This window comes from Vidua macroura, chromosome 15, assembly GCF_024509145.1.
Source record: "Vidua macroura isolate BioBank_ID:100142 chromosome 15, ASM2450914v1, whole genome shotgun sequence".
Classification (NCBI taxonomy): domain Eukaryota; kingdom Metazoa; phylum Chordata; class Aves; order Passeriformes; family Viduidae; genus Vidua; species Vidua macroura.
In genome coordinates, this window is record NC_071585.1 from 1,741,684 (window position 1) to 1,751,987 (window position 10,304).

The 10,304-nt window shown below is 51.9% G+C and overlaps 1 long non-coding RNA gene across 1 annotated transcript; it reads left to right on the top strand.

Annotated features, from left to right (window-relative positions):
* Nucleotides 1–2,972: 2,972 nt before the first annotated feature.
* LOC128815114 (uncharacterized) lies at nt 2,973–6,467 on the top strand. Its single transcript, XR_008439552.1, has 3 exons — nt 2,973–4,810; nt 5,522–5,976; nt 6,234–6,467. It is a non-coding gene; the product is annotated as an uncharacterized LOC128815114 (long non-coding RNA).
* Nucleotides 6,468–10,304: the final 3,837 nt, after the last annotated feature.

A 10,304-nucleotide genomic window follows, 5' to 3' on the forward strand; every position in this document is an offset into this window, starting at 1 on the left:
ATTATAAACAACCTTTCCTACTTTCTGTTTTCTTGTTTTTCTCAAGGATTGTTTATAAGAAGGGCATCGTCTAATTAGCCAATCAAGTGAAATGTATTAACTAAATGACCAATCAAATCTACCTGGATCGGAACAGCTTCTAAAAAGGAGCGCAATATAGCAATAAACCTTCTGATGAGTCTGTCATTTCTTACTCAACAGCAACACACAACAGCCTGACCTCATCCCTCGGCCATCTCTGCTGATGGAAAGCTGAGTCCTTTATGGGCCACCTCCAGTCTGGCAAGCGGGTGCCCGTGCCAGCCTCTCCAGTCGCCAGGCAGGGGCAGCAGCCGGCCGTGCTAGCGCTGCTTGCAGCCTGCTCCGAGTCACAGCCGGCAGAGTGACGGCTTCATTGCCGGAACCGGCAGTTCCCAACTCTTGGCAAGGCAGCGATGGAAGCACAGACACGCTGGGAAGCGGCTCCAGGAGCTCTGCTGTCCCTCCCCCCCGAGGGAGGAAGGAAGGGAGGAGGGCCGCTGTCCCCTCAGAGCCCCTGTCTGTGACGGGAGCAGCTCGTGCAGCAGCCCACGGAGCAACAGGCAAACGTATCAGCAGTCTAGAGAGGGGCTAAAAAGAGGAGTAAAAGGAAATTCTCCTCTGAAGGTCACCAAATCCCCCTGTGACTGCTCCTATGTGGAGTGTGACCTGCAGCGGCCCTGGGCACATCATGTTGGGGTCTGGTGACTTGGGGTGTCAGTGCATGAAGCGTGTCCACGTTCCATGTCCCTCTGAGCCCGCAGCAAAAAGCCAGCACACACCTTCAGCCTGCAATCCTCAAGTGCAACAAGTTCTTCTGCTCTCTATGGGCTTCAGGCTGCCCTCAGGTGTTGCTTTCAGCTGCCCCACTCGCAGTGTCCTGTGCCCTTGCACGCCTGCCTCATGTCCCCTCCGCTCCCCAAACTGAGCTCCACAGCCCACAGTGCTGGCAAAGCACACGGCCGTAGCCCTTGGTGGCTCACAGCTACAGCCCCAGCAGCCCTGCAAGAGCCCCAGAGCCGCCACTCGCTGCCTTCAGGTGAGCCAGAGCACGCTCTGCAGTGGGCAGGATCAGCTTCTGAGCTTGCACTTCCCTTCCCTTGGGCCTTCCTGGAGAAAGGGGAAATCTGGCAGGGAGGGGACTGCAGGCCGAGGCTGTGTGATCCCTCCTCTTGGACAATCCACAGCGAGGACCAGGCAGCCCCTGCCTGCAGCATGGCATGGGCACAGCGACACGGGCGCGGCCCTGTGACAACCCAAGGAATTTCCTCGCCATGAACTGCTGCCAGACACGAGGCTGCTATGAAGCACTGGAGAGGCTGCTCTTACAGCGAGGCAGCCCTGGGCAGGTGCAAAGGCAGAGCTCCACAGGGATGTCCCATCCTTGCTCCCACAGGGATCAGCAGCAGAGCATTTATAGGAGCACAGTGGGGCTGTAATTCCATCCCTAAAAAGCCTCCGACCACTGGGGTGCATTTGTCAGCCCCGCAGGTGTCTCTCTCAGAAGGATGTCACTGGAAATGACAAAAATGGAAGGAATTTTCCTGAGTTTTTCATGTAAGCAGCACATCAGAGGCATCTGGCAGTGCCAAGGCAGTCCAGGGCTGCTTCCAGTGTTTCAAGGCCTGTGGGGTGGGCTCCACATTAACTGCTCCACCTTCCTTGTTCCCCACGAGCAGGGATTTGAAAGCAGCTCCTGTTTACTGGGCCCACATGCACTGAAGTTATTCTGAGTGATGCTGGCCTGGCTTGAAGTGACTGGGTGTGAAAAGGCTCATTGAGGCAGCTGCCAAAACAGCCACACTTCAGCTGCTTTCCTGCTCTCTGGGTGGAAGGAAATGGGAAAAGCAGTGATGGATCAAACACAGCATGACATCAGGCAGCACCCTGAGTCAGGCTGAATCACACTGCCCCACATGCTGTGTGTGCGGGAAGGGAGAGCAGCCTTGGCATCCAGGGTTATCCTCCAGGCTCACTGAGGGCTCGCTGGGGGAGAGGGGCTGCAAAGGACAGCAGCAGTGGGAAGGGGCAGGGGGCAGAAATAAACCCACTGCAGGGGTGGGAGAGACGGAGGTGTTTGACTCAGGTAATTTAATTGCTCCAGTGGTGCAGTGAAGGATCAGTCAGATGCTTGGCTAAGTAATCATCTCAGGGGAACCACAGCAGGAGCACAAGGACTTAGGGTAGGCATTCAGCACAGAGCTGGTCACCCCTCAGCATCCTTCCATGCTTCCCTGGTTTCACCCCCATGATCCCAGTTGGGCTGGCAACAAACATCAGCCTGGAGAGCATCACAACATAAATTGGAAAGTAACCCTGAGGCAGCAAGGCAGCAAGAAGGCAGCTGGGAGGCTGCCTGTGTCTGCCAGCAGCTCACCAGACCTTCCTACAGGGCAAGTGGCAGAGCCCTGTCACTCAGCGAGGATGCAGGAGACCGGAGGGAGGACAAACCACATCTCACCCCTCCATGACTGCAGCTGCCTTAACAAGGATCCGAGGTGCCTCCAGGAACCATAATAATGAGGGCAATTAGTGCAGTACAAATGAAAATTTCCAAGTGCTGCACTCTGCAGATTTTTTTACCCTGATCTGAAGCAGCTGAGGTACAAAGCCAGGGGTTTTGGGAAGGCTCTGAAGGCTGGTCCCAGCCCTGCTGAGGGGACAGACTGGCTTGAAGGTCACCAAGCTGTGCCACGGTGGGAAGGCTGACAGGGCCCAGCCTCACAGGCAGGGGAAGGCCCTGGGAACCCCTCTGTCAAGAGGTTGTGCATTGGCACAAGTCTCCCTCTGCTCCTTGCTGGCCTGGGCTGGACCCACTTTCCCTGGCCCATGGAGGAGTTTTCCAGCATAGCCCAGCCCTCTCCTCTGGCCTGGAGCCTCAGAGTAGGCTCCCACGTACCCTGCAGCACCCCATCATGAGCCCCAGTCATCTCCCTGTTCCTGTTTCCCAAACGTTTCCCTTGTCAAGTGGCTTTGGAAAGATCCCGTGCCTCTGCTGCACAAATCTCTCCCTCCCTGCTGGCCCTCCTGTCCTCCCCATTCTGGTACTTGCAGAATCACCAAATTCGCAGCTGTGGAACTCCCAAGTACTCCGTGCTCCCTCCTGCAGGCCATCACAAGGGTGTGTCACTGTGTCCCCACGCCCACCCCTCTGAGCCGGCTCCTCAGGGTGCCCATTGCCACTGTCCTCTCACCTGTGCTGCTTTCAGCTGCTCTCTGAGGTTCTGCCACCACCAAGAACTAGCACTTTCCATTCCCAGTGCAGCTCAGAGGATGCAAAACTCCCCAGCCAGTGTCTTTGTCTTTGGAGGAAGAGCACAGCTTTTTGTTCTGGAAACAATAAGAACCACTCCACTGATCCATACCTGCTCTTCCTTTTGTTATTCTTCAGTACCCGTCCTTCCCTTTGGAAACCTCGGAGCCAGGAGCCTCATCAGCTGCTCTGTGCAAACACACTTTGCTTTGTTCTGCTGTCTGAACACAGAGCCAGAAGAGAGAGAGGCCTGCAGCTTCTGGTGGATCAGCTGTTGCCAACACACGTGGCCCAGGTAGAGCCTGTGATTTATTTAATATGTACAGTTACAATAATGTCATTTTGGAATCAGTCTCATGAGACAGATATGAACAAAAGGGTAACATTTGGAGGAGGAGAATTCCTGATTTGTGCTCAGACAGAAGAAATTCTCCTTCTCTGCTACCTTGGCAATAACACAATAAGGGAGGAAAACAAAATCATTCACATTCCCAACTCCCTCCTCTTCAATAGCACCAACATATATTTTGAAGAGCCTCAGTGCAGGTTTTTACTGCAGAAAATAAAGAATGAATTGTGTCCCCCCTGAACAGCAGCAAGAGAACATCCTGACTGCCTCCAGCCTCAGCTGCTCACTTCCTGCTTGCTGAGCCTTCTGGCTTGACCAAGCCACAGCACAAACACATTTGGCACCAGCCAACTCCTTCATTGCTGAAGGACACATCCAAGACCTCCACATCTTGAACTCCAGCAGCTCCTGCAGTCCCTGCTTAGCTGGGGGCAGGGGGTGCTTGGCTGGACCGGGATTGCTGGAACGTCCCTTCCCCAGCTCCCTGCACTGCCAAAGGCAGCCCGGGGCAGGCACAAGGAGCCAGAGCAGGCCGAGACAGCTTTTAACACATTCAGATAGTGCTACAGCCAGTTATAGACTGTGAGAAATGACTGCTCACTTTAAAAGTTTCAAAGGCTTATTAATCCATTACAAATACAACAAAGGACAGAATAAGGAAAACCAGCAATGCTGACAGCATGACCGACTACCACAAACTCGGCCACAAAATGGCTGCTCCGCCTTTTAAACCCCTGGAGGTGCAGCCAACCCTGGCCCCTCCCAAGCCTGTCAGTCAACTCTTCTCTGCCACCCATTGGTGGAGATCATTTCTTGCAAGTTGATTGGAGGTCAGGTGTTGCCATGCCACGCCCCCCAGCAACAAGCCCATTCGCACTTGGGCCTCACAGCCAGGGAGGGGAGGGGGCACTTTGGGGAGAGCAAACAGCGAACTGCAATATCGGAACCGTACATCAACAAAACTTCTCATAACGCACACGCGATAGTCATTCCTTAATTGTGAGAGCCAATCATCGCATTACCCATCTATAACACAGACCCAAAGGCCTCACATATGTTTTTCTCCTGCAGGAGAAGCCAAAGCCCCTGGGTGTCATTAGCAAGTGGCTGCAGGGCTGAGGGACAGCTCAGGGGCTGCGTGTGAGCTGCTGCTCCCAGATCTCTCCTTCCCTCAGCAGGAGCTGGCTCTGGTGAGGCTGTGGGGAAGGAGCTTCCTGCCAGGGTCACACCCTACATGAGGCTGCACTGCTGGGTGACAGCCCGATGGCCCTGCTGGGTGGCAGCCTGTTGGCCCTGCTGCACCCCTTGTTCTGCCTGTGACACCCAGCCATGTCCAGGAGCAGCCCGAGGTTGGCCCCAGGCAGCAGTGATGTCTTGTGGGGACTCAGCCCCTCCACGAGCCTAGGGACAGCACAGACACCCCTGTGCAGCCTGTGGGAGCCCTACTCAAGCCAGACAAAGAGGAGGTGTCCATGTCCTCTGGTGCCCTGGGTATGCAGGGGAAGCCCTGGACTGGAATTTTCCTGCCCTCAGCACTCTCCAGAGTGCTCCAGGACCCCCTGAGAGCCCCCCACGGCACTGCCCATCCAACTGCACCAGCATCTGCTGTCTAGTTTTGAGCTGTATTGTTTGAGCAAATGAAGAAACAAGGACACACAAACCACGATTCACTCAAACTCATGCAGTAGATTTGGGTGAATACTGCCCTGGGGTGTTTTCTCCTTGGATCATGTCACTCATTTTTCAATCCATCAGCCCTGTGTGTTTTGCGGCCTTTCAAATGCTGCCCTGACCTGCAGTGAGGGAATCCAGCTGTACCCAGGGCTCACGTGGATGCTTCACTCCTTGCTGGGGGCCATGAGCTCCATCCCTAACCTGAGCCACAGTTTGACCTCTTCCAGACCAAAAGTCTCCACTCCTTGAAGCCAGGAAGCTGTGTCCTTGGGTGAGGAGGATCAGGAAAGGACAAGGTGGGGAAAAATACGAGCGGTGAGCTCAACACCAAGTGTGTGATTTCCACAGAGGCCCCTCAGATGCTTCCAATCCTGGTGGTTTTTGGAGGGAGGGCATCATTTTGAGTATTGATTCAAATGACCTCCACCATTAATCTTTGCAAGGGATTTTTTTTTATTCCTCCAAGAGAACAGGCAATTTTAGCCACCGCATCATCCTGGGGGGAGAGGGACGTGGACAGCTTTGAAGGCACCCAGCTCAAAGCCCGAGTTATTCTCCTTGCTTTTCCCTCACCACCTCAGCAGCAAGAACACATAAATTGTGTGTCATAGCTGCCTTTTCATCTGTCCCAGGAGTTATAGACTGCACACATAAGACAATTCGTGTTCCTCTGCATAATGAGGTGAGTTTTATAAATCATAAATCTTCACTTAATATGCAAGTGGTGTTTGCTGCCAGGTTTAGGAAAACTGATGTAGTTGCCAAGTTCATGAATGTCATAAATCATTCATGCTAAGGTAGTCTGCAATTGCTCAGTCCTTTGAGACAGACCAATTTCAAGGTGGTTGTTTAACACACAAACACGATCTTCATTGATTGTTTATACAAATATATTTTTTCATTAAGTTTTTCCCTCTCCATTTTTTTTTCCTTCTTTAGGTGCCGAGAGCGATGCCCCAAAGAGTCCCCACTAGTGGCTTCTCTCCAGTTTCACAATACCATCAGAAATCCATTACCAAATGCATAAAAACCCATGGATTTTTAATAAAATGAGCCCCCTAAAGCTCAGAAAACAGCCTGGATGTCTCCATAAATCCTGATGCATGTGATTAAAGAAAACAGAGCAAGAGCATGCCTCAATTCATCACAGGGTCATTTTGGACATCCACTATTTTCTGCAAAATTGACATTAATTAAAGGTTTGCTGATCCCAGCAGGGTTTTCATCGCTGCTGTAGCTGCTGTGTGCACCAGAGCAGATAATGCACTTCCCATGGGGAATACCCCATGTGCTTCTGGATTTATTTGAGCCTACACACCCCGGAGCTTGCTGGGTGCTCTGCAGCCCCCTGGGATATGCAGGATTCCGTGGGAAGTCTCTTGGGAAAGCAGCTTTCCCAGGAGATGTGCAATTTTTAGCAGGGTAGAAAATTAGAGCTGTGTAAATCCTGCAGGTAGCTGGGAAGATCCTTCCCCCAGTGCCAGTCCTGAGGGGCTGAGCATGGACCTGCCCAGGGCTGGGGGAGGGTCACCAAGCTCAGTCCTGGTGGGAAGTGCTCCTCTTGGCCTCACATCTCCCAGCCCCAAATGTCCCCAGGAGCTCTCAGCTCCTGGCCTTTGTGCCTCATCTTCCCCTCCTACCACCTCCTGGGCTTTGCACTTTGCTTTCTGCTTTTCTATGACAACATTATTTCTAGGCTGGTCTAATAAGGTGAGAGCTCTGTCCTATCTTGCAGTGCTAAGGGTCATCCAGGGAGGGCTGTCACCTGCACTGCAGAAGCAGGGGTTGGGTTATCAGCCTTTCACTTCCCACCTGATTTACATCTCGGAGACATCCAAAAAACCAAGGCAACAGTACTACTGGACAGAGTAGTACATCAAAAAATGCTCAGGCTCAGACTCAGACTCACCCAGGTCTTGAGAGGGTCTGATATTGAACTCCACATTAATTTTGAGTAGATCTGAGAAAACTGCGTAGGTGGGAAAAGGCAGAGAATTTTGACTGCTGTTCTGTCTTCCATCATCCTTTTCCAGCATAATTAACTCATCACAAATAATTCAGGCACTGAGTTCTTTCTCTTCATTTTCCCTGTGATCAGCCAACAGGTGCTGAAGTTTCTGAGTTTATTCCTTGTTTCAATCTACTCACTGAATCATTGTTGCTGTTAAGTCCCCAAAGGGAGGAGGAGGCTGTTCCTCAGCATCTCACTGTGTGTGCCAGCCAGAGCTGGAGATCTGGGCCAGACTGGTTAGTTCTGGTCAGATCTGGAGTTTGCTCCTTTGATTTGATGAGCATGAAACTTAGAAAAGACTTTTAGGGGAAAAGATGATTTAAAATTTGACTTGCCACTAATGTGGCATTAGATTGGCTCCCAGCCTGCCCTGAGATTGCTGTGATGTCAGTGTTAGTCTTCCCAATGCTCCTCTGATCTTATGGTTCTCAGATTGGTGTAGCAGCCTGGTTTTCTTACACTCCTGCCTGCAGACCAGTTCTCCAGGATATGATTGAGAACTCAGCCCTGGGCATCAGCACAGCCAAAGGGAACATCCCCCTCCATTCCAGCAGCTCCAAGGTCTCCACCTCCTTGTTGTGAGGTGCCCTTCAGAGAAGCATCCTTCTCACTGGAGTGGCAGCTGTTGCTTCCCACTAATTCAGAGCTGAGATAAAACCTCGGGGAAGCTGCAGAGCTGCAGGACCTTCACAGCCATAACTCTTCCCTCTGCAAGTATTTATGTTCTCGAGACTGATTAAGCTGGGCTTGTGCCATACCTCACACTCCTTGAGGGGCTCTCCTCCTGCAGAGGGTGACATCTCCTGGGAGCAGCAGTCAGAGAGTGAAAGCTGAGAGCCCACCAGGAATGATCTGAGGTGAAACCTGGCAAGCACAAATCTGAACTCGCCAAAATCCAGCAAAGTTATTCCCACCCCATCTGAAAAGGAAGGAGCTTTTGGGGTGGTTTCTCTAAGGATGTGGAGGGGGGACTCAAATCTTCCTCTGATTATTCCTCCTGGTCATAAACTAAAGACAGGGAAGATATTTCTGTGGAAAACACCACTGCTGGATGTGTCACCTCTCACTCAGGATATCCCTCAGGGACAGGACAGGGCAACAACAAAACACAGCTAGAACTGAGGAAAAGGAGAGGAGAGAGAAGAAGAAAGTCAAATGAAAATAGGGAAGAGAAAAGCTGCAGGGTCCTGCTCCCTCAAGCCCCTGCTGCCAAGGCAGCATCTAGGCAGGCACAACAAACTGGCTGGGGCTGCCACGTGGGATGTGATTAACAGAAAACTGCATTTTCCCCTAACACTTTGAGTTAAAGGGAAACCTTCCCATAGCCTGGAGAGCTGCTCACACTCAGAGGGGTATGTGGGGCTTCCCTGGGTGCTGGCTGGGGTGGGTAGCTCCAAGGAACGCTGCTATGCCCAAAGGAGTGGAGGTGCCAGGGATGGGCCAGCCCTGGGAGCCAGGCTGTGTCAGCCACAGGCAGCAGTGCTCCTCCCTTCCCTCTCATCCCTCTGTACACGTCCTACTTCTTCAAAGCTCCTGACCACCCCAGCTCCTGATTTCCCTCTCCTTTCTCCAAAGTGTGACATTCCCACCATCTGTAAGGCTGCCAAACAAGTGACTTTGCATTTCCCTGCAGGGCTGTGCTTCAATTAAAAGCTTTTCTTGATGTTTTAACTTTCACCTCACTTAATTGAGGTTCCTTTTCCCAGCCTCCTCCTCCTTATTAATGAGAGGCTAAAATTCTGATTAATAGTGTTTGCAACGGGCAGCGCCAACCACGCTTCGGAGGGCAAAGGCTGCTCCTGGCCTGGCTGAGAGCCATGGAGCCTGGAGCAAAAGCCACTGGAAAAATACAGGATCCAGGCCACAGAACCAGTGGTGATCCTGCCCTTTTACAAGCTCCTATGCTTCCTCACTTAGCACTTCAGCAGCAGCACTGCTCCTTTCCTTGTTGGAAAAGCAAGGGCCCAAGTGATGGAGCCCAGTTGGGCACAGCCAGGTGCTGCTCAGCCCAAATTTCCCCTTCTGGAGCACTACCACCACCAAATATTTTAGAAGCGTGGGCTGGGTTAAATGTAGTGAAATTAAAAAAAAAAAAAAAAAAGGCTGTACAACCTCTTTAATTTTCCTACTAATTTATGAGCAGGTAAGCTGCTCCCGTGTCAAGCTTTTCTTCACCAAAAAGAAGGTTAGAAACACTTCATAAAAAATATTGAGCACTTCAGAAATTCTACAAGTCCAGGGGTGGGGATGATTTTTTGTGAATTACTCATGTTTTACAGAGGATACTGTGTGTGACGCAAAGCACACCTTTATTTTACAGCCAGCCTAGGCTGGGTTCAGGAGGCTCCCATTAGGTACACACAGATCTGCTCACTGGTGAAACCCAGTCTTCTGAGGAAAGAAGGGATTGGAGGCTTCCAGGGAATCTCCCTCATGCTGCTGGGAGCTGGGGAGGATGACAGAGCCATCGCTGAGCTCTGCAGGCTGGTTCCTCCCCATCCTTCTCCTGGCCCAGCCCTGCTGCTTCCTGTCAGTGGCCCCAGGTTGCTGGGAATGGAGCAGCTTTGGACTGGGATGCACGGGAACTTTTGGGGCTCATTGCAAAGGGTGTTCTTGATCCAAGGCTGATCCCTGCTGCAGGCACAGCCCCATCTTCCTACAGAAGGTCCCCCAGCTCCTCCCCAGAGCGGCTGCACTCGCTGAGCCATTCCCATCCAGGTGGTGCCAGATATCCTTGAAACACTGCCAAGGGAAGGGACAAATGTCTGCAAAATCACTCATCTCTCACTGTCCCGACCATTTTATTTCTTCTCTCATGCTTGTAAAAGCTGGGACCCTCCTTGCCAGCTCTGCAGCAGTTTGAAACCCGAGCTGCTGCACTGGAACACTTCCACAACTTCAGGTGCAGCTTTTATTTCTGGCCTAGGAACAATGTAAGAATTTCTGATCATGGGATCTTGGTCGTCTCTAAAAATCATTCATTTGCAGCATTGCATTGC